The sequence below is a fragment of the Ammospiza nelsoni genome, chromosome 3, assembly GCF_027579445.1.
Source record: "Ammospiza nelsoni isolate bAmmNel1 chromosome 3, bAmmNel1.pri, whole genome shotgun sequence".
In the NCBI taxonomy this organism is placed as follows: domain Eukaryota; kingdom Metazoa; phylum Chordata; class Aves; order Passeriformes; family Passerellidae; genus Ammospiza; species Ammospiza nelsoni.
This window is the reverse complement of record NC_080635.1, coordinates 67,738,891-67,758,534: the sequence shown is the minus strand read 5'-3', so window position 1 is coordinate 67,758,534 and position 19,644 is coordinate 67,738,891. Positions and strand designations below refer to the sequence as shown.

General features: G+C 38.3%; 1 long non-coding RNA gene across 1 annotated transcript; it reads right to left on the bottom strand.

The window, feature by feature from the left end:
- Positions 1–15,688: 15,688 nt before the first annotated feature.
- LOC132070560 (uncharacterized) lies at positions 15,689–19,436 on the bottom strand. The gene is made up of 3 exons (XR_009418019.1): positions 19,248–19,436; positions 15,992–16,090; positions 15,689–15,854 (listed from the first exon to the last, which is right to left on the bottom strand). It is a non-coding gene; the product is annotated as an uncharacterized LOC132070560 (long non-coding RNA).
- Between the last annotated feature and the right edge of the window lie 208 nt (positions 19,437–19,644).

The following is a 19,644-nucleotide window of genomic DNA, read 5'->3' as shown; positions in this document are numbered from 1 at the left end:
AATTATCGCTGCCTTACCAGAGGAAAGAAAACAAGAAAATTAAGAAGGGAAAAAAAAAAAAAAACCGAAAAAAAGAAACAACACCACCCCAAAAACTCCTGAAAGATTCAATTCTCTACTCTATTCTTGAACAAGAACTACAGGTTTCACAGAAATGGATAGGTATCCCCCAGGGGAGGAGACAAGGAAGATTTGTTACAGACACTGATCACCTGCTCGTGTTACTGAACTGACTCCCAGCTACCCTTTCACATGCACAAATCTCATCCATGAACACACTCAACTGTGGTGTTGCAGCCATCACTTTTGCAGCAAAGGCACCAAAACAATTTCTGCTACAGCTTTCAATTTTCAACCCTTGAAAACTGGCAATTTCATGATAGTGCTTCATCTTGTCTAATTTCACTGCATCTCAGAGGCCCTCTGAACTATGATTTCTCAAATGACAAAGCCTACTCCTTTCTGCTCTTCTTATCACATGTTTTAAAACAGCCTGTCCTTTCACACCAAAGTCACTGTCTACTCTGTTGATGGATACTTCTGTTTTCTCCAGGCTAGAGGCAGGAAAGATCATGCCAAAAATCTCATGCATTTGTATTTAGTAGAAAGAAAATAGCCTAGAGGATTATGGATTTTTTTGGTGTTTTTTTGGGAGGGAAAGATTGACAGAGGGTTGGTGTTAGGTCCATTGTTTCTTTCTTTGATTAGTTTTCTGCTTTATGAGAAACTACTGAAAACACACTGAAAATTGTGATCAACAATGAATGTCCATGGAAGAAAATAACAATGGGATAAGCATGTGGCAACAACCCTCTGAAACTTTCATATCTTCTTAGCTCAAAAACTTCCTAACTTGTTCCCAGCTTGTGGAGTTCCTCAGCTGAAAGCTGTTCAATAGATCTCACTGGGATTTTTTTCTCCCATATATTAATTTGATTGATTCTTGCCCTCATGAAAACTGTTTTTGAGCACAGTCCTTCTGTGGGAAGAGCTCCCACAGACCCTGGTTGATGTGTTGTGGAGAAAAGCTCAAGCTGTTTGGTTTGAGCTCATTTGGTGTGCAGTAGTGCTGGGGTCGGTTCAGCTGCTTCTCCACCACAATGCAAGGAATTCTTGCATATTTTTACTTACTTGGTCTTGTGCCCTCATTGTCATTTACCTTTAATTGTTCCTTCTTCCCTACTTTTTACCCACTTTGACCTTCTGATGGGAAAAATTCCCTTAGTGAAACTATGTTACTTTGGACTTTGATTGCAACTGGCTATTCCACTTGCATGATACATTATTTCCTCTTTACACACATTCCCATTTCAATTTATTCTGCGGGAGCTTGGCTGACTAAAACCACGTAGAATACTTAGATTATTACTTCCTCAGGGTCCTGCACGGTGCAGTCGTACTTTCTAACCTCAACTGGAAAAACTTTGTCGAGTTTTCCTTCTAGGATTGCTGTTGACTCTTTCCAAGGCTGTTTTACAGCCATCCTGCAGCTGACTAATGCACCCATTTTCTCTTCCTCCCTCATTTGCCACTGCTGGCACACAGAGCCTTAGTAATCCTTTACTGCATGACCCTTTCTACCATAGCACAAATTTCCATCTTACTTACTATCCAGGGCACCCAAATTTTCCTGCATGATATTCCCAGATCCCCATTATTGAAGCAGCATCTGAATGTCTAATTGCACATCCTTTAAAAAGTGTCTCTTTCACTAACCCAGGCCTAGGTAATCCTAACCCTCCCTGAAGCTTCTCTGGTGCGAGGCATTTTGCCCTGGCCTCTCAATTGGAAGCAAGGCTACAGCAGTAAGCTTCCTTCAGGGCAGCACATCACACAGCCAGCATTGCAGAAATGAAAGTGTTTGAAGGAAATGTGGCCTGTTTACCATAGCAAGCCCCATGCCAGGCTCCTGTGAGGCTGAGATATGTTAAGGAAAAAATGTCAAGACATGTTACACTTCTGCCAGCTCCAGAGCCTCTCATGGGCAGAAGGAAGAGTGCTGAAACCTATGAGTTACTATACCTGTGAGAGATAGGGGCAAATGGTCACCTCAGTTCCCCAGTGAAGAGAATGGGGTTCATATAGGCTGCCCATGAAGGTTAACATGGGGACCAGGAAGTACTACAAGGGCTTCTTTGCCAAACTTCTCTCTTTTGGAGGGATGTGAGCTTGTCTAGACTTCTTGGAAACTACTCTGGACATGCAAATGTTCGTTGAAGTACACGTACATACTCAGACATACACCAGCAGACATTAATTAGGCTAATACTAGCTGATTGAATCCTGTCAATAAAATTCTCTAATCTGACATCTTCCATTAAAAACCATTCATAATAAAAATCCTTCTGAAAAATTGAAGTTGCTTTTCTGTATATCCTCGCTACCAATATAAAATTATTTCATAGTACCTGGGAAGTGACTAATGACAAATAACATAAAATTTAACTCAAAACTCTATCTTGCAATCAGTGGATTATAATTAGTAGATTATAGCAACTCTTTATATCCAGGTAAACTAAAGAAATAGAGTTTCTGTTGGATAAAACAAAATATTTTGGGAAAGTTTCAAAGAGTAACTTACAATGTATTCCCTAAAGTCCTGCCTTCCAATTCATGAGCGCTGAACAGGCCAAAGATGCTCCTTGCTAAAACAGAGCCAGTATTATGTTTACATTTTCTGCTTACTATTACTTTGCATTTTAGGGAAGACTTAGATAACAAAAACCCCGCAAACAATACTTTCTTATCAAGGAATAACTTTCCTGAATATTAGAAATGCCTGGCAATGGAGTAACTTTAATTTAAGCTAGGCAAATCTCTTAAGGACATGTGCAGCATAAAATGCTATTCATTACATTATTCAGAACAAAATTAGGATTTGTCCACATTGAGTAATAACTTTCTACACTTGTTTGGAATGCAGGTAAAGTGGAACCTGCCAAAAAACCTCCTGTTCTATTGAGGCAAATGTTCAATAAACTTCTGCAAGTACTTTGTAGTTCAAGTTCTGCTCCTTCTCCTGGCAGTCTGGTAACTGGTTCCTTTCTGTCTTCTGGACACAGAGTCAGCCTAACTGAATATGGCAGTTAGATACAATTACCGACTATACAAATGTGTATCAACTTAGTTCAGAGTTCTGTGTGTTTACCCACTGCCATCCAGTCCAAATATCATTAAAATAAATTTTAAAAACCCCAAAGCTGCTGATGTCAGTGGAGATTGAGTTAGTTATGGCCACGGTCTCCCAGTTCTCTTCACTTTCTTTGGAGTTTGTTTCATTCTTTTCACTTTCAGTTACTGTATTTTGTTGTGGTTTATCCCCAGCTGGCAAAGAACCACACAGCTGCTCACTCACACCCTCAGCAGTGGGATCAGAGAGGGAACTGGAATAGCAAAAGTGAAAAATATTTGTGTGTTGAGATAAGGACAGTTTAACAGGTGAAGCAAAAACCACACACACACAAGCAAAACAAAACAAAGAATTCATTCACCACTTCACACGGGCAGGCAGGCGTTCAGTCATCCCCAGAAAAGGAGGGCTCCAACACGCGTAACCATGACTTAGGAAGACAAACACCATAACTCTGCACATCCTCCTTCCTTGCTCTTCCTCGAGCTTTAAATGTTGAGTACGGTGCCATTGAAATGAAATGAAATGAAATGAAATGAAATGAAATGAAATGAAATGAAATGAAATGAAATGAAATGAAATGAAATGTCCCTGTGGTCAGTTAGGGTCAGCTGTCCCAGCTGTGTCCCCCCCAACTGCTTGAGCAGCCCCCTGTCTGGTGGAGTGGTGTCCAAAAAGGCCTTGATGCTGTGTAAACCCTGCTCAACAGCAACAGAAACATCTCTACATTATCAACATTGTTTTCAGAACAAATCCCAAACATAAATTCATACCAGTTACTACAAAGAAAATTAACTCTGCCCCAGACGAAACTAGCATATATTTTTATTTTTGTTTTGTTTTATATGAATCTCTAGATTTGGTGCTATAAAGCAGTTTTCAGTCTCCACGGAATCTCCCTACGTATCAGCAATAATTGATGACCTCAAATGTGAAATTTCTCCTGCATTGTCTGCATAACAGTTTCAGTGCCAGGGAATGTGAAAAGAAGTGAATATATGTTAAAAGAGATGATCAGTAAAACCTGGAAACATGTTTCTTCTAACAGAATGCCCCTATTCCTATCTATACCACAAGATAGAATTGTATTTGTACTATATTTTATAATGGCCATCTTCCAAAACCTCTTTCTAAAACCTCTTTCTCCAAAGGCCGGATCATTAACAGGTAGTGATGAAATTCAAAGCTTCCATTTCTAAAAAGAGGTATGTAATGGTTGGGGGGTGTTTTTCAGGTTCCAGAAATAGATATAAGAGATAAAAAATAACCCACAGGGAACTTTTCTGTCATAGCATGTGTACTGGAGAGATCAATTACAAGAGCATAAAAATGTGAAACCTTGTCATTAGAACAGTGTTATTTGGAGCTGTGACAACTCTAGAAGAAAAGGGTCTGCAAAGCACTAACTTAAATTAAAAAAACTAATTGGCTCTTTTATGCTCATGCTTGTTTTTCCAAACACTTTGCTAGCATGCGCATTCACAGGAAACAAGTTTTCCCTCACATCCTCTGAGGACAGTGTCAGTGTTACAATATTTCTGTGAGGAGTCAGAGCTACTTTCATAAATTTGCATTTTAATCTTAGCAACAGCCACACCACATTTGCTGGTAAAGAATTTTTGATCCACCAGCATAGTAAACTCAAGAGCAGGGTTGAGCCCAAGACTTTTTTTTTTTTTCTGATACTTACTATTGCCACCTCTAACTGCAGCACGCTTCCTGGTGATACCAGCACCAGTGTGCAAGGTAACAAAATGTTCTGTACACCTTTCCACAAATGTCTCCTTGTACTGATGTTAATGTGATGCAACTTTTGTCAAGAGGGTACATCAGATGACTTGACAATTGTTTTTACTTACCAAAGGAAAGCCAATGAAAAACTGGTGAAACAGTGAATCATGCTCAGACCTTGCAAATATTTCCCATGCAAATTCTATTTCTTTCTATTATTGAATTAACTTGAGCTCACCGGCACAGAGAAATGGGCTAAAGCAGAGCCATGAGATTTCTATTTTCTCTACTTTGCCTTTTCATCTATTTGGTCCTTGGAATATGAAGTAAAAAACTGAAGCATCTAAGATTGTAGAATCAGCTGCAATTTTCAATAGGCCAGGGATTCTTCATAGGAAAGTCAGTGCCATTTGACTGTAGCAGAAAATTTCCCCATTCCTGTTCTAGAATAAGGTGTCTGTAATCTGTGTCAAAAGGTGCTCTCAAGAAAACACGATGATGAACTCCATGCAGTGGAGCATTTAAACACATGTTTAACATTGAATGGCTGAAAATTCCTACATGAAGAGAAATATTTTCATTGCTGAAGTTAAGCATATGCACACATTTTTATTAAATGAACTGTCGTGTGAAGACAGCATCCAGTTCTGTGAAACCATAGATCTGAGTCTATCTTTGGGCACAGGTATTTTGCCATTTAGCCTTTTTTTTATCTTTGTTTTTCTTTTTATAGAAAACTATGGTTTCACAGAATACAACGCCGATGAAAGTTACGTATACACGCATCAATACTTTTTTGAGCCTGTATACCCCTCTGAATGCTAAAAAAAACACACAAAAAACCACAAAAACTCAACAGGTTAATTCACCTAAGCAATAAATCCTCCCAAAGCTGTTGCTTTAACTAATTGGAATTTTGAATACTAGTCCAAAACATCTGTAGACATGGCACATTTAATACAATAAATAAAAATACACACCTCAAGGGGGAAAATTAACATTTTTTTCATTTCTATTAGCCAGAAGATATAATAATCTAATAGGGTTTTTTTAAAGTCTTTGAAACTAACATTTCTAGGTCAATAGACAGGTTTTGGCTAGAAAGCTTTCATTCAGCAATGGATCAGGGATAGTGTTTCCAACCACATTGCCTGTAAAAAAGGTCACAATGCATTTTTATGACCTTCTGCCTCTTTGCCCTGGTATCTGAGGTACAGTGATACAGAGGGTCTCAAATGACTCACACATAAAGGGTCAAAGCCAAAATGCTTTCAACGTTTAATGATCACGCCAGAGCACCACGAGTGCCTCTTTCACTCCTTATCTTTCATCTTGTCCAAGAGGCATTGTTTTGCTGTTTTAAAAGAAAGCATAAAGCATGTTATAATATGCCACATGTATATAGTAGTGGTATTGTTTTCAGCATTTTTTCATGGTTTTTATGGAGGTTAGCTTATGTTGTTTGCACTGTCTTTCATAAAAAAATTACTTTTATGTATCATTGTAGTATTATTTTAGTTATTTTTATCATCATGAATGCCTTTGATTCAACTCCTGGCCTCTAAACTTCTTATGTGAGCAGAGTGGATTTTCTCTTACAAACAGGGATGTTGCTCTATTGAAGAGTCTCAGGTCCTGTTTCTTTAATGTTAGTGTCTCATCTTCCCCCACATGACAGAATGCCTGATGGCAATATCTCACATAAAGTAAGCAAAGACTAACCATTATAATACTTGAATAGGGTGGTTTTACTTCTCCTTTTCTCTTCATTATTCTTTTGTCACTTTTTGATAAATAGAAATGTTTCTCAGCTTTGTAGTTCCCCTATATGTTGGATTTTCCCTTTTCGCTCCTGTTCATAGAATCATAGGATCATTGAGGTGGAAAAAGACCTTTAAGAACATTGAGTCCAACAATTAACCCAGCACTGGCAAGTCCACCATGTCACTAAGAGCCACAGCTATACATCTTTTAAATGCTAACAGGGATGATGATTCCACCACTTCTCTGGGCACCATTTCAATGCTTGACAACCCTCTTCATGAAGAAATCTTTCCTAATATCCAATCTAAACCTTCTCTGCCACAACTTGAGTCTGTTACTTCTTGTCATGTCTCTTGCTACATGAGAAAAGACACTGATCCCCCATCTCACTACAGCTTTTCCTCAGGTACTTGGGAAGAGCAATAAAGTTCCCTTGAGCCTCTTTTTCTCCAGACATACAAATCCAGCTCCCCTATGCTTCACATAAGACTTCTGCTCCCACTTTTTCTCCAGCTCTGTTGCCCTTCTCTGGACACACTCCAGCACCTCAACATCTTCCTGGCAATGAGGGGCCCAAAATTAAATAGAGGATTCAATAATCTTCTTCAAATATTGTCTCTTCCCAGGAATTTAGGGAATTTAACCCAGCAAAATTCCTTTTCAAATTATATTAAACCCTGTTACCTGCCAAAATAAAGCAGTGATGTCTGAACACTTATTGGAATTGCTTTTGGCTGCTACTAATTGCAAAATTATGCCCAAGTTTTATTTTGGGAATATTAACTGGTGTGAGCCCAAACCATGCCTTTTGCTGTGGCAAGATTTTAGCTCTACAGAGGACTGAGTTGCAGTGCCTAGGAATGCTCTCTGATAATTTTTGATCTGTTTCAATATAAATTACTGAAAAGCAAATCATCTAGTTCTCTCTGAGACACACTATGCTATTTCCAAGGTGGATTGCCAGAAGCTGCAGACTGGCAAAGAAAACATATGCTTTTGGGCCAGGAAATAGAACCTAAGAAGAACATAATTCCATGCATCCTTGATCATCCCCAGTGGCAGTAGGCACCTTTCTTTGTCCAGGGACTTGAGCTGAGACTTTTATGCTCACATCCAGTTACCACAGACCAGACATGGCATGACTGGTTTTACCATATTCATCATATTTACATGAAAGTTATATCGAATCCACATTGTTTCATAAGGTTCATTTAACTCAGCAGACATATAATCTACTCCCATTGAATACAGAGCAAGTCTGGAACTGAAATGATTTGTGACATGACTGTGTCCACATCTGCTGTTTCTGGTAGAAGAGCAGTAATCTTCTACTAAATTGCAGTGAAATATTTTGAACATTCTATTTTAATTTAGCAGTTTAACTAAGGACTTAAAGTCCAAACCCATTGGAGAATCACAGGCAGAGGATAGACAATATATTCTTTGCTAATAAATGAGCAAAAATATTTTTTTCATTTTTGTGTCAGAATTCTTCACAAGCCTCCACTCATCATTTCTGCTTTTGTATTTCAGAAAGTTATTTGGGGAAATCCAGTATCTGACATAAGAAAAGGAAGAGAGAAAAAGTGGAATTTCCACAATCTGCTATTAAAGACTTCTTTGAAGGAAAAACATACAATATTTTACAGCTAGTCATCAGTCTCAATGTTTTTTTGGTCCTTCAGTTTCTATCTGGTGCAATTCTTTTATACTGAATTCTTCAACATCTTCAGATCCCCTGTCTTCAGGAAAGATCAGAAAGAGGGAGAGAATTCTGAAGAAGGCCAGTGTGGGAAGCAGAGGATTGAACAGCTAGAGACTTTCCCTAAGTTCAAAGACTGATTGAGAGTGAGCAGAAAAATCACTCAGGAAAATGCAGGAAGTTTTATGATTTGACTAAGTCTACACATTTTTTTTTTTGTGTGTTAAAAATAGAATTAGAAGCTATTCTGGAAGCTTTATAAAACATACATGTTTGTTTGCTTGTTTCCACTACTTTGCAAAACAAAAGAGATCTTGAGTGGAAAGGAGATATTTGGAGAGTGTGAGCTCAGGTTATTGAGGCATGTAAGGAAGCCTGGGTCATTGGAGCCCTTGTGCTTTTGGAGTGCAATGTGATCAACTTTCCATGAAATGGTAACAGACTGGGGTGAACTTGCATCCAGAACAAAAATGACACAATCACACAAACAAGAGCAAGAGAGTGTATGTTGAATCTATTTACAGGACTCATATGAAAGTCTAAGAGCATATCAGTATGAGGAAAATAAATATTTAGATAAACTGGTAAGATTTGAGAAATAAATCTGCAGTGTGAACCATCCTTCCTTGATAATGGTACCTTGTTATTTACAGAACAGTTCCTTATCCTTTCATCCTTCCCTTTCAACTCTTATCTTTTCACCTGGAATCTGTGTAAGTTGGCCTGAAGCTTCCAAAAGAATTTATCAATGAATTTGAAACTAATCCTACACTGTCTTTGATTTGGAAGCCTGGAACTCATTCATTGGGAGTTTATTAATTTATTTGTAAATTCAGTAGTTTTGCAAAACCAGTAATAGGAAAATTATCTGCACCAATACTTTTCAACAACTGGCATATAATTCTAAATCTCATATGAGATATTTTGACTGTTAGTCATCTGAGAGCAAAACATGATGAACTGGGTGTTCACTTTGTAGCATTATTCTGGTAATACAGCATTCTGTTGGAAACTCATGCTAATGAAGTCACAGTATCACTTTAAGCAGAGGATACATCATTGTGTTCATTAGCAAAATTTTTCCTGGATATAATTTTTTAAAAATTTTATTTGGCTTTTAAAATATGGTGATTTACTAAAAAACTGTAATATGGTTAAGGAAAAAGAAAATGTTTGAAACAAGAATAGCAAAACTACCTGTAATCATCAGTTCAGTACATCTCAGTATTGTGATGGTTTCTAAACTAAATAGTACAAAAACAGTGACAATACAGAGCAAATAGAAAGGTTGTTTTTTTTAAATTTTCTCTTAAACTTATTTTTTACTTTTCATCAGTTCTCACTTTAAGTATTTCTGTTTTGCTTTATTCCAAAGTCAGGCTTGAATGAACTTATATTCTTCCTGCAGTCAATAATAGGAACACTTAAAGTAACTTGTCCTACAGGCTATTTCATGTCTGCACTATCACTTTACATGACACAACATAGATTGATGCTTCATCTTTGTGGGAAAGCACAATCACCCAAACAGTAATTTGCTGTTCTGCAAACAACTGAGCTTGATATTTCATATCTCCATTTGCTCAGATGACAAGCCCTTTTTTGGACCAACATGTAAGTAATTACTCATAACCTACAATTAAGAATTGATTTCACATTACATCAGTCCTACATAGACTCAATCCTGCTTACACTATTTAAATGTGAGTTCTTTTTGAGACTGTAGCCAGCCATGAGGAAGTTAGCAGCATTTGGCTGCTAAACCTCTTCTTTTCTGTCTCCCTTTTCTGTTGTTCACCCCCAAGTATGATGAGACCAGCATTAACCTCTTATTAACTGCATATCTACCCTAGATATGGTTTTGTGTGGGGAAAAAAATAAAAAGAGAAAAGAACAAGCAAAACCAACCTATAGTGAAACTTGGGAGTAATGGAATCCTGTCCCTAACTGTCGAGTGAGTTAACTGTGCCTGAGTTAAAACAAAGCCGTCCCTTTAGAGGCTGCCATCAGATACCTTTCTGAAGAGGGAGTCTGTGCCGTTATTCCTGCAGACACAGTGAATATGTACTGATCCTCTGCTGCTTCAGCCTTTGTTTCCAGGCCTTCGTTTTCAATGGTTGCCATAGAATCTCTGCATTATCATATGAAAAGACACACACTCACACACACACACACCAAACAACCAAAAGCCTGTTGCTAAAGCCATGAACACTTTTCAATTTTCATGTAAAAGGAAAAACAAATGTCTGGAAGTGAAATGGTCGCTGAGACAGAAGTTGTCTTTAGCTCTCCTCCCATCTTTCTCCTTAGAGATTACTTGATTCCTGTTTCATTTTTAGCTACATAAACTCCTTACTGCATCTTCTTCCTGACTGCCATAACAATTACAGGCTATTTATCCACGAAAGTGGTTTTAATTGCCTCTTAAGTAAAGGGATAGCCATGTATTTTTCATGTCTAATTTGTTATGCAGGCTGTCCTGTTTAAGCATGCGTTTGACTTGAAGATTTCAGCGTCCCATTCCCAGAGTCTGGCTTCAAAACAGACGCGAAGAACTACTGAAAACTGGAGAATAAACACATAGTCCTTGATAAACAAACGTATTTTTATTACAGGACAGCTAATTTGTTATAAATAGAAGAATTATTTGTTATTCGGGATGAAATGCCCTGGAAAAAGACACATTTTTCCATATAGTCATTTAAACAATGCAACCCAGCCCCATTCATGAAGGCAATATTCTGGAGAAATCCCACTGCAGTTACTGCAGCTACAAAATAATTTCTGCTGTTTCACTGTTTAGTTAAGCATAAAAGATGTAAAGAGAATATTTATTTATTTTTTTAATCTCAGGGCTTTGATATAAAACAGGAGCTTTATTTTGAAAGACCCCTCATGATGTATATTTATAAGAATACCTCCAAAAACTGATAAGGCAACATTATATAAACACATCACTGCATCATCATGTAAATGAGGGAATTTCTGATTCCTTGAATCCTACTAACTTCAGGAAGATCAGGATTTTTTCATAAGAAAAAATGTGGGGAATGATTCCCCACATCCCTGCAACTTGTTCTGAGCATGTATGATACTGTCACGTGTATACAGAATGGATGTAAAAATACCATTGCACACTCTTCCCTACTGTCTACCCAGGCAATGGTGATGAAAATTTGGAATAAGGAAAAATTGTTAAGAAAAGCCACACTTTTCTGACAAAACTACTCTGATAAACACCTATCTACTAATATATAAATTTAGATGTTCCGTGTGTGTATATATATGTGTGTTTATATATATATATATATATATATATATATATATATATATATCCCTTATATATCCCTTATATATCCCTAATTATCTTTAGAGAGGCACCCAAAATACATAATTTTATACCCTAAACTTTATTAAATCCCTTTTCTTCTGAAAGCCATATTTTATGTCTTTGTTTCATTCCTTTCACACTACTTCAAATAATTCCACAAGCATACAGCAACAAGCAAACTTTATTTCTAGAAAAAAATGGAAAGTTATATATTGCATTCTAATTATATATATACATTGAGATTTTGTGTTTTCTAATATTTTTTCTTCTCTGCTGATAATTTCAATGTCTCCTGTTTTTTACTCTCTGAGCATAGCAGAAAAAGAGGGTAATGACTTGGCTTATGTGCATCTCCAGCACGCAGCCAGAAGCTCTTTGCCTTTTGCTATCATTAACTGTGCCTGCAGTAGTAAAGAGCTGGAGACAAAATGTTTCATAAAAGATGTAAAACGACACTAGGAAAATCATGAAACATGAACAGAGAAGTTATTTGACATGGCAAAACTATGGAATGGCTGAGGGACAGAGGACAAACTCATGAGCTGGGATCAGAGGCAAGGTCAACAAGTGAATATGAGGGTGGGCATCTGCTATAGAGAGCTCAGTAAAGACAAGTAAATGGGAAAATACTTATTTGAGCTACTGGAGGAAGCCATATGATTGCATGTGCTAGTTCTCACTGAAGACGGTTGAAGTTAGTCCTGCTTTGAACAGGGTCTAGTCCAGATGACTTCCTGAGATCCATTCAAACATAAATTACTCTATGATTTCTTTTCAACGAAGCAGGGGGGGAAAATCATCTTTTTATATCCTTTTCTGTGCTAAGTAGAGTTTTTAAGATAACTCACTGGCAACCAAACATCATTAAACTGCAGTCATCTCTAGAGACCAGACCTCTAGCCTCACAGTAATTACCACGAAGAACAAACCAGAACACTGTAAATGAGACCAGATTATTCAGAGCATGGCACATCTTCACCTTTAGAAGGCATGCCTAGCTTTCCTCTGACTGCAGCCATCAATACTATTATCTGGAACTTGTCTTATGTGCCCTGTATGCATGACAGCTTTGTTACACCTACAGTGGGATGGAATCTTCTTATCTGAGCTTTAAGAATTTCACTGACAGAAATTAAACTTCTTTGCCTCTTGTATCATGTGAAACAAATTTTCTAATACTCAGTAAAACAGGATCAATCTACATCAGCATGTTAGTGCATTTTTTAAAGGCACAGCTTGTGCATCCTGAGCTACAATGAATAGTTTTGTTTGTATCACAGCAGACTGAGTACCTGAACTAAATTTGGGGTTGGATGAAGCTGACACAAAAGGTTTTCTTCAGGATTTTTTCTCCTGTTTTGTAAATTACAATGAAAATTGATCCACAGGATTAGACACAGGTAAATTTAAGTAACTCCCACTGCAAAATTGTGTGGCACAGATGCTTGGTGTTCAGCTCTCTGTTGCACCCATTTGGAGAGGATTGCACACTCGCTAATATGCATATAAGCTTTAGTAAAAACAAAATGTCTACTTATGGTAAACAACTTCATGCACTTTTAAGCACCACAATTATATATCTTCTTGAATTTGAAAACTCTAAAGATGGTGTAATGGGCAAAAATATCCAAAGCAATTAAATCGTATTGTCACAAAATGTTGGAACCTTTGACTATAAGCATATGAATATAATTTGCATGTTGATGTTTTTGTATTTCTGTCACATATTAATATTTAGCTTTTCTTGCAAATATTTCCCTTACAAGAAAGCACTGGACAGAACTATAACTATGACACTAAATTTATGTCACTTTTCATGTAGCACAGCTTCATCTTTACAGGAGTCTAATATCTTCGATATTGGTCTTATTTGACTAGGCTGCTTATTATGCTACATGTTCAGATCTATTAAAAATTAAAATTATTATTTTTTTTCTCTATAAGAATTTGCATACAAGGCTCATATCACAATATCTGAAAAGCTTTAAATGGTATAATATCGTTCACTTGTAAAATCAGAAGAATTGTTTTGACCATAGATAATTTCCTACAGCACAAAAGTTAAACTTTAAAGCCCATTATGCTGTTAGTTCACAACCCTATGAATAATATGGCACAACACTGTGAAATGGGAATCTTCTTCCTAATCTGATGTCAAGACTCATTTTTCACAGGCATTCAGTATTTAGCGTACACTCAGTGGTGTTGAATCTGGAAAGGTATGCATAACCACAAAATCTGTGAGCAGACATTCTTGAACTCTTAAATTCAGTTGCATTTCCTTCATCAACGTCAACTTGGCTCCAGCAAAAACAAGATCCTTGCTTCCTCTGTGGAGCACATATCCTGGTTCAGTTCTACCATTCTTCTTTTCACTTCAGTTGCCTTCTGTATCCTCTGTCTCTTGCCTTTAAGAAGCCCAGTCCATTCTTCTTTTAATCAATGTGATGCATCATTCAAAGTACCCCTCTTGTTGTTGCACCTATTACACATCAGAACACAGATTCTTAGAAAAGTGCTACTGAGATTTAATCCAAACATTACTGGAGTGTCTGCATAGATCAAAACCTGCTCGAAAGAGACGTGAACTTCTGTCTCCTAGGCAAAGCAGAATCAATCTTACTGCAATCAGTAACTCAGAGGTGGGGGGAAAAGGAGAGCATGTCACAATCTCCTTCTCTCACATCCTCTCAGGAGAGGCAACTAAAGCAAACCCAGCACTTCAAGTCTCAGTCTTACAGACTCCTTTTTCCACCACATTCTCTTCTTTTGGTTCACTATCTGACATAAAAATGAAGTGATTCTTTATCACCTATCCAAAAGCACTGGCTTTGAAAATTACCTTAATTCTTCTTCTTCTTATTTTATTTTAGTTCCTGCTGCATAAATATTAATCAAGGAAACTCTTGTTTCTATGTGATTTTAAATGTACCTGTTCACAGTCCTACCTATTATGAAAATATTTCTGGAAAAGTGAGTGGGCATAAATAAAAAAAACCCAAGGAATCTTTCATTACTTAAGCAATTATAAAAATACATAGTTTAAATTATTACTCAAACACAAAATGCTTCTCTTCATCCTGCGTGACAGCACAGTTTAGGATGGAATTAAAGGCTTGCTAGTGCTCTATCTCTTTCCAACACTGATGTGTATCATATGGGCCCAAAGGCAGAGGACATTCCTAAGCAGAGCCAGCAGCTGCAAAAAAGTTTCATCCAAAGCAGAAGCAGCTGCATGTCTTTATAAACACTGGACACTGGTGCTGTCTTCCAAATCTGGCTTCACTATTCCCAGCTGAGGAACTTCCTACCCATGCTCTTGAGACCCGTATTTCCATCCAGTCCCAGCTCTCTTGCAAGTTCTCTTGTTCCAGCTTCATTATTACTCCTGCTTGCTGTAGTTTCCTTTACATACTTCCATCTTTCCACAGCTCTCTGGTACTTTCTGTTTTTTTTTCCTAACTAAATAAACTGTTTCCATTCTGTTTCTAGCTACCATTTACTTATCTGTGGCTATGCATTCAGAAAATAAAAAAAGAAAAAAGGACTGCCTATCTTTCACCAATATATGACAGAGAAATGGAAAACTTCATTTGTAATTCTTGAACCTTAGCTAGAACCTACAGGTGCTTTGGGAGCATGCAAAATAGTAAGTTAAACACAATGGCTTCTAAAGATGAGTTGGAATGATGAGTAGGAATGGAGAATTTTATTTAAAAGACTGTGCCAGGTCAAAGGTGATGTGTACTAGAGAATGCAGATTGCAGTTTTTGTCTGTGGTGTGTGAGAACACTAAAATTAGGATCTGCAAAGCAGCATCTGCAGTTTGTGATTGTCATTATTTCACCCCAGTCAACAGAAAAGCCCCACAAAGATGCTCCCCCACTCCCCCACCAGCAGGATTGGGAATGGAACCAGAAGGGTAAGAAGTAGAGAACTCATGGGTTGAGATGAAGGCAATTTAATAGGGAAAGCAAGAGCTGTACACACAAGCAAAGCAAACCAAGGAATTAATTCACTTTTTCCCATGAGCAGGTTTTCAGCCACCTCCAGGAAATCAGAGCCCCATCAGATGTAACAATGACTTGGGATGACAAATACCATCACTCCAAATATTTCTTTCTTCCTTCTTCCCTCTACTTGATATACGGACCATGAGGTCATAGGGGCTGGAATATCCCTTGTTCAGCTGGTAACTGTTTTATGTGAGAAAAGACAAAAAAGACAATACTTACGCCTGTAAAAATCTAATTTTTGGGTGGTTTTCAAGGTTCTGCACAGTGACAAAGCCTACAGTGCTAAGGACTATTGTAATTTTGCTCAGGTTACATACCATTTCTTTCTTTAAACCCCACTTTTGGCAAATTGCACCTCTGATGATTCTTCATCTTGCAAACAGTCTAATAATCCCCATGATTAGGAACATTAGAGCCTGAGGAAGCAATAAAAAATGATCAGTTCACTAAGGTGAGTCCATCCACAAGACAAGTTAATGACTCCCATGCAGTCTACGAAATAACTGAAGGGCATATAGCAGCAGATATATGAGAGCGACTCTCCCTCTCTTTACACATAAAAGCTTCTAAATCCAGGAAGCCCAGAAAATTATGCTTAGTACCAATGTTTAGAAGACAGAATTTTTCAGGAAAACTGTGGGCTTTTGAGTCTCTTAAACCTAGGAGGAGGGGTAATGTTGTCTTTGAAGTTGTCATGCCTTGCGCATTGCAATTACTTCTTTGTTTACTTCCATGTTCACCATGCAGGTTAGGCCAGCCTGACGGACAAATTTAGAATTTCTGTACCATGAGCACAACAATGACTGTCAACACAGCATCTTTTCCATTTATATTGAAACTCTGCTGCAATTTGACGTCATTAATTTAACTTAATTAAGACTAAGTTTGGAGAATTTCAAGGTTTGTTCCCCTAATAAAGGAAGAGAGATATTTACTTGCCCGAAAGCCAAAGACTACACTATTGTGGCAAGGCTAGTCACAGTTAGGTCTGTCAAAGGACGTGGGAGAGGAGCAAACTGTACAGCCAATCTAGGCATAAGTGATGGGACTGCTGCCCACCAAGAGCAGCCTTCTGGCCCTGGCACTGTCAGACCTGTCTGCACCAAAAGCCAGATCTACAACCTCTTCATAAGGACCAGCAGATGATTTTTAGTCCAAATGAGCAGAAATTATGTCAAATACCCAGAAGCTGAGGTGAGTAAGTAGCAGCTATTAAAGGTTTTTTCAACTACATTTTTTATTTTCTTTGGATAGGGGTTGTCAATAAGGTAGAAAGTCTAACATTCTTGGATGTTTTTGTAGGGTTAAAAGACACCAGTGATGTTATTTATTAAAAGTATTCTGATAAGGAGTCTGAAATTTTCTGAGTGTAACAGATGTTGTTGTATTCCTCTTTTCCCCTCTCCCCTCTCCAGAGTGGTTTGTTCACGTACAATCTTGCAATTACAATTTGAAACTTCTTTGGATATGCATTTACACAGAATAAAACCTCTGTCTCCCATGGGGAATATGGTACAATACACAACTCTGAGGTAAGCTCAGTTCTGGTGTTACAGCACACTGGCAAGGAGAGCTGTATGGGCAGGCCTCACAAACACACAATATCCCTTAGTCTGTGCTGATTTGCCCTTCTGACCATGTCTTTGAAGATGTTTCTTACATGTGGGGTTAGAAGGATCCCTGGTTACCAGCTTCTTGCCAGACAGTTCAAGCCATTGGCCATCAGCTGTCTCAGAAATTTCGCCCCTGTATTAAAACCTAAATGTTTGCAAGAGTGCTCAGCTTAAACAGCTTAAACATCTACATACCTGGAGATAAGGACAATTCTTCTGAAGGAGGAATGTTGAGAGATGTACTTTTTAATTTTATCGGAACCACTTTGGCACCTTCCACTGTTTTTGAGAGCCTTACGCAGTACCACTCTCGTGCCTTTTTTTAAGTCAGCTGGGAGAGATATGGAGCTTGAGCCTTTTACAATACTGGTGCTGATTAGTGAAAAATGAAGACACTTAACAGGTTTTTGAAGCTAAAAATAAATGAGACAACACAACCAGGAGTTATGTGTCTACAGCAGAAAGAAACCTAAATCAAACGGTCCCCCACAGCAGCACTGCCAGAAGCAGACTCCAGAATTTTGTGATTTGTGAATATCTGGGACTCTCTGTGTGATTTGCAAAACAGATTCCCAAATTATTTTGCAAAATGAAATGTATTTCTCGTGCCTGTTAGCCTGGCTGAACCATTCCCAGCACCCATGAGGGCAGGAACAGTCACAGATGGGCTTGAGAGGTGTTGAGCAATTCCTTTGGCTGGTTAGCAAAAATGCTCAGGTGCTTCAAGAGCATTTCAGAAATACATGAAACATGGAGGGGAAAGCTAATTGCTTTCATAACACTTGTCTCCTTTTGACTTTCTTATGATTTTGCATATTTTTTTCCATATTCTTATATCTATGTGCACATCTTCAAGCTTAGCAAACATAAAGTGTTACCTCAACAACATTTAAAAAAAGGACAAAATATTCAAAAATCGTCATCATCTGATTTTCTCAAATCTCACCACCATTATACATAGTGTTTTGGGTTATCTTTTTTTTTCCTCAGTCATAATCAGAATCACTAATTTGAGTTGGAAGAGACACACAGGGAGCATCAAGTCCAACACAGGACATCCCCAAATGTCACACCATGTGCCTGAAAGTGTTGACTAAATGCTTCTCGAATTCTGCTAGGCTTATGCTGTGACTAGGTCCCTGGGGAGCCTGTTCTGTTGCCCAACCACCCTCTGGGTGAAGAACCTTATTCTAATATCCAGCCTAAACCTCCCCTGATGCCTTCAGGTCCTGTCACTGGTCACGACAGAGAAGAGATCAGTGTCTGTCCCTCCTCTTCCCCTCAAGAGGAAGTTGCAGATTGTAAGGAAACCTCCCCTCAGTCTCCTCTTCTCCAGGCTGAACAGACCAAGTGACCTCAGCTGCTCCTCATACAACTTCCCCTCAAGACCCTACACCATCTTTGTAGCCCTGCTTTGAGAGCTTTTTTAAAGATATGCATCTCTCTAATAGCTTTATATCTGTTTTATATTGTGGCACCCAAATCTGCACACCGAGACTGCTCCAGTGCAAAACAGAGCAGGACAATCCCCTCCCTTGCCCAGCTGGCCATGCTGAGCCTGATGTACCCCAGATTATTACATCTGTAAAAGACTAAATTAATGTCTGAGAAGAGCTGCCTATAAACCACCTCCTCCTGTTTTTAACACATAGACCCTTGTAAACATACAAATGAGTGGGCAACAGCTAGGATACTGCAGTGAGAGCAGCTTTAGTCCTGCTCATCTGATTGCACTTATTCCTGTGTTATCAAAAAATCTAAATAATAGCACAAAATGAAATATACTTGCGAAACCAAAAATGGCAGGATATTGGGAGAAAGGGTTGGGGATGAATGAGGGAAAATCAAGAAAGAGACATTTGGGGCAAGGGAAATATCTGGTTAATTCTGCCAAGGAAAGCAAAATAAGTCAAAAACATTCATCAGGATAAGCAATGTATTAGAAGTACATAAGTAATACCTCGCCTAAATCTTTTCTTGGCTTCCAGTGCTGTTGGAAAGCATTAGTTCTTCTTCGTCATGTCTGCTAAGCACATTCTTGGGGTGGAAGGAGGGCAGTGAAGGGAAAAAAAAAAAAAAAGAGCAGAGAGTGAATTTAATCTTGGAATCCTGAAAAAGTCGCCTGTGCGCTTTTTCTAGCCTCTGGTACAGCAAACCAGGTTGCTATGGTAAAATGGGTCAGAGCAGTAAGCAAGTTAGCTTGTGCAACAAAATCAGACTCCTGGTGCAGTGATGGGAGGCAGAGGCCAAAGCACACAGTAATCTAGAGCTGAATCTAGGTCACTGGGGTGCTTTGTAGCTGCAGCTGTCCGTGTGGGACTGCGATCTCCGGCAGGGCTCGCAAAGCCATCCTGACG